Source organism: Anoplophora glabripennis, unplaced genomic scaffold, assembly GCF_000390285.2.
Source record: "Anoplophora glabripennis isolate ALB-LARVAE unplaced genomic scaffold, Agla_2.0 scaffold571, whole genome shotgun sequence".
In the NCBI taxonomy this organism is placed as follows: domain Eukaryota; kingdom Metazoa; phylum Arthropoda; class Insecta; order Coleoptera; family Cerambycidae; genus Anoplophora; species Anoplophora glabripennis.
In genome coordinates this window covers 204,000-209,657 of record NW_019417063.1, presented here as the reverse complement: position 1 = coordinate 209,657, position 5,658 = coordinate 204,000, and positions in this window count along the sequence as shown.

Below are 5,658 nucleotides of genomic sequence, written 5' to 3'. Positions count from 1 at the left end.
TATACATGACAAGGACTGCCAACTTACCAATAATACTCGTGCGCTGCTGCCAAGTTTCTGTTGCAACTTGTGGCATTTATTTATGTATATTGGATAAAAAATAATAATTGAAACATGAAAATATAATTATAAGTATGATTATTTAACACTAAGTATAATCTTGAAAAATATTTTTTGCGGTATTAAAATGAACGTATACTGAAATTTCGTCAAATTTTTTATTAGAGTCCTTAATTATTATCGCCTTCACCTTTTTTTTACTTGTTGTTCATATATTATTACATTATTACGCAGAGTAATCAATTGGATTGCCACTTTTTCAAAAAAAGCTTGATTCGTTTTAGCAAGTTTGTTATAGAATTTTTGCACAGGGATTTCTGGTACGCTTTATCACATCATTTTGTACGACGAAGCAGAGTGCTACATCTATAAGCAGTTATTGCTACTCAGTACCTGAGCTTTCAGTAGGGCTACGTTGGTAAAGAGCTCTCTGTAATTTCACATGGCCTCTCTCGCCAACTAGGCGAATCAATATTTAACTGACGATATTATAAGAAACATCTACTTAACGGCTTACCCGCCCCGACTAGCATTAAATTATATCAGTAATCTCTAGCAAACTGCTAGGATCATTAGTCGATAGATTCTTCCAGACATATACCAACTTATTAGTCCTCAAAAGAATGCCATAGGTGAGACAACTGACGAATATTCCAGTTATTTTTGATGTCCCAACTACAAACATGGAGATGGTATACGCCAGATATTGCAGAGTGCAAACAAATGTAATATTAAGGTTTACAAGGAATAATCTCCTGAAGTTATGACAGACTTTGAAAACACCCTATGTAATTGGTTCCATCAAAAACACACCTACTAGCAAATAATCTTAAAGCAGTTTTTGCAACAAATTTAAAAAAGAAAAAAGGCATAGACAGAAACATGCCTTAATATAAAAGTTAAAAAATAAAAATATAATTTTTTGGATTCCTATTTTACGTTGACTATCAGAGTTTTATTATGTGTAGATACATGACTTTGCCTGTACTTGATATGCGCGAAATATAAAATCAATATCTCCGTCTTGACTACTTTGAATATGTATTGAATTAAATTATAAATCAACTTGGAATAACCATTCAAATAATACTCCTTGATAAACTTTTACACTAAAATTTCACACTTGCGCAGAGTTACTGATCTCAAATAAATATCAACTGCGCGTTAGAACGTTTATTATCTAGATTAGTTTAGTGACCAGTCGACATGCAGCAGAAGGTGAACGTGTAACTCAATGGATAAACTACATAAATCTGTAGCAATACATATAGTGATTATATTCTTAATTTCGTCTTTACTCTCAGGCTTGGGTATGTATTAATAATTAATATTTTTATTTTTAGGTGAAGATTATTATTATTACTAATAATAATAATAATAATAATAATAATAATAATAATAATAATAATAATAATAAATCATAATGACCCACTAAACACGAAACGTAAATGAAACGTTGCAAATGAGATGTTTTGAANGAGTTGAAGTATCATTGTAAAGAATCCTGCTGGCTATTTCATTTTTGTTACTTAAACTGTCAGCAACATAACTTTCTGCAATTGTTCCACCCACCATGTCTCTTGATTGTTAATACATCAACTCCTGTATTAGCCAGTAACGTTGCCGATGTTCTTTGGAATGAATGGTCTGTATATGTTTCAGGATGTTCTGGTTTCAAAAACTGTGCAATTTTGTTAAGAATCATAGAAAGGGTATTCTTGCCGACTGGTTGGAAGTAACATCTACCTGCTTGATAGTGCATAAAAAAGCGTGAAATAGTCTTTATAACTACTCAGATAGTTGGAATTAGAACAAAATTGAAACATTGCAGTTATCAAAAAATTTTCAAAATAAAGCAATAATTCTTTTTAAGGACAAGATTGGTATAGTTTTACAATTTAATTTTGGCTTGGATTATGTCAATGTTATTTAGAGAACTAAATAAAGGAGGATGTTCTAGCACAATTTCACTATTTTAGCAATAACGTGAAAACTAAAAAAGATATCGACCTCCGGTTTGTGTATTTGTTTTCCATAATGAATGGTCTATCAAGCCATGAAGAAAAACCTATATCGTTGCATTTAATTTTTTTAGTAAACGGAGACAATTACAAAACTTTTCTAATTAGCGTCCTCTACCAGTAAAATAATATGTTTATTTGCATATCATATAAATATAAATTTTATTAATAGTTCTTTAAAATGAGCCGTCATTTTTTGAAACTCGATTAAGGTATTCAGAAGTTATGACAATTTAAAAATTTCAAGATAGTGTCCTTCATACTGGCGTTGATTTATCAGTGTATCTAAAAAGTGTATTTTTAATTTAGGTTATACAAGCGAAATTTCGAAAAAAACGACAATTTTCTGTACCACTATAGCAGTTGCGCCAAGTTACAAACTTGAAAATATTTTAAATCAATTTCTTTTTGCCGTATTTGTATATTTTTTACCCCAAAATTGTCCAGTTTCCTATACACAGTCGCTCCGTACCGTTAATGGATCACCCTGTATATACAGCCGGCCACCGGCTATGGGAACCTATTGGTCCTACAGGTTCGGGGAAAAATTCTTATAATAAAAGTGGCTATGAAAATTTCACTAAAAATATTTTCATTTTCCGCAACTCCCTCAAGAGGGCGCAATTGATTAAGAAATTTTTAATATTGACCATATGAAAAAATGCCTTATTAACGTGGATATATTTTTTATCAGTTTTAATCGATAGTCCATTTCCTAGTGAAATTTTTTATTTCCTTAATAAATAAAGGGGTGGAATAAGTTTTTGTTATTAATTTGAAGAAATGCTGTTTTTCGGATCGCTTTAGTGGATTTTTTTTCCGTACAATACCTTACAGATTTAATAAATGTTTTAGTGACGGCAAAAAGTTGGTTAATAAGGGTACAAAATGGTGATATGTTGAAACTTAACCTATTTCTTAATTTTTCTTGGAAATTTTAAATGAAACGATATACTTTTTTCTAGGTCATTATAGCCCACATTTAGTTAAAATAAAACTGGTCAAAATCGCATCTCGATATTTGAAACCGTTTAGGAAACATTTATATTTTCGTATTGTACCGAAAGAAGGAGAATACATTTTCATTTACCCCCGTATAATTTCGAAACAAAACTTATCTTTATTTGCTGTTTCGGTAATTACATATTATTTTACAAAAACCGGCCTCCCTTGACAATTTATCCAGGCTTAGGAAAAATTAAAATTAAGAAAAGTATTCCCCCGGCGGGTATCAAATTCTCTACCTTTATTATTATATTAGCACATGCAAGCAATGAGTCAATTATCGCTTAGGCGAAAACTATGATTTTTTATCAATCTAATTAAAATTGACTTAATTATTCAATTCCATTTTAATTAGGTATCTCATTAAAATTTTCATTTTCCTATAACGGTGATCGATGTTAGTCATGAAAATCAAAATAAGAAACAAATGATTACGTTAATGACAGATGTATTACAGTTTATTTTCTCTTTGTCAAAAAGTTTACGAATTTTAATTATTTATTCAATAATGTCATATTTTAATGCAGAAGCGTTTGAAATGCTGGCTGTTTATTTTCAATGTTATGAAAATGCTGTTATTGCATCAAGGGAACACACTGTAAGATATCCGGAGAGACGTCATTACTCCAGACGAGTGTTCAAAAGATTGGCAGAGCGTTGACGAGAGACAGGTCAAGTTCAGCCTCTACAGCCACCAAATAGACTACGACCTATTACTGAATCTGAAGTAAACATTATACAGGGTTTTCAAAAAGTTTGATCTCAGAAAATACCGCTCAGGCAAAAAAATTATTACAACAAAAGTTGCAGGGTTTTGAATGAGCAATCCAACGGTGACCTTGAAGGTAATTTAGAGGTCAAGTTGAAAATTAAAAAAAAATGGAAATATTTACTTTCGGATATGACTTTGACTATGACCGTCAAGGTCATTTAGAGGTCAAGTTCAAAAATTTTCAAATGGAACCGTATACTTTCGATCCCATCGAACTGCTTGGTAGGAAGTCAGCACGACAGATAGAGCCACTGGTGCTCCGCGTACTTTGTACTTCTTTATCGTGATTTTACGACACTATAACAGCTGGATCGATCGTCGGTTGTCTCACCTATGGCACACTGATGAGGAGCAATAAGTCCGAAACCGGTCTGTGTCTGGTGGGTTAAACTGACGAGCGATCCTAGCTGTTTTCTACTAGGTATATATATATAGAGCAGGAATGGTAGTTTTGACTGACTAGTTAAGAAAAAAACCTGTGAAAAGTCACAGGCGCTCCTTTTCAGTATATTGATTCGAAAATTGTTTTAAAAATGTGACGTTAGTTATAATTGTTTTTTAAAATTAATTGTTGTGTATAAATTTTAACAATGGCTTTGTATTTCTCTTTTTTGATGGTTTTCTAATTTAATCTCACGTTTATGTCCTGAGAAAGAAAATAAACATTTCCGAAAGCTTGACAACAACACAGAGTGTTCTTATTATACTAGCCCTTAGCACTGTTGACTGCAATCCCAAATACATCACTGGTTTATATATATATATATTTTATGTCACTTTCAGATTCTTCATTTAATTTTTAGTTAAACCTAATTAAACATACAACATATCAAAACTCAGCAATTTTTTAATTACTTCAGTTTTTATAACTAGTTCGATCGTGATGAATAAAAAAATGAAATAACTCAAAAACTGTTTTGACAGGTACATTTAACAAAGTTGAACTTGGAATCTGAAAACGAATGAAAATATATCTTGTTCTATTTAAAATAAACAAATTGATATCTACTTCTGATATAACCAGACGTGTCATATCATCGTATATTGTTTCGGTGTCGAAAACCCCTAGAAAAATAAATTCAGTTTTCTATCATTTCAGGTTTTCTAAATACATCTAATGCACACTCATTATGGGACACCCTATATATTACATACATAATATGACTTTAGAAAGCATTGCAGATTCTTAAATTAAATTCATACATTGACTTCATAATCTCACAAAATAGATACACTTATTTGTGTTACTAAATATCAAAGAAAACAGAAAAATGAATACAACAGTTTTACAAATGTAATTTTTTTTGTATTTTTGTTTTAATTTATTTTTTACAAATAATCTTTGCTTGTCCTCTGTGAATTTGAAAATGAGACAAATACAAATAATATCTAAAAATGTTTTTGCTATAGTATCTTTATGCATTTTACAATCTATAAAAGATATGTCTACATATTTCAATAATAGTTGAATAATATTTGTTTTAGTATTACAAATGTTGGGACATTCATCTAAACATTTTTTAAACAAGTCGTAACAGTGGGTAACACATTTAATCATATTCTCATTACAATATTTCAGTATTAAATTAGTTTGATCAATTTCTTTTAAATATACTGTCACGGGTTTCCTACCCGACTTTTTCTTTTACCAGAAAAAGCAAACAGCTATTGTTTTTCTGATATTTATTCACACTCCGTACACTACTGATTACTAATAACAACTCAATTACAACTCAACTAATCGTTATCTCACTAATTATCACTTTGAAACTCTAGGAAATCTCCAACTAAGCGCTCCCA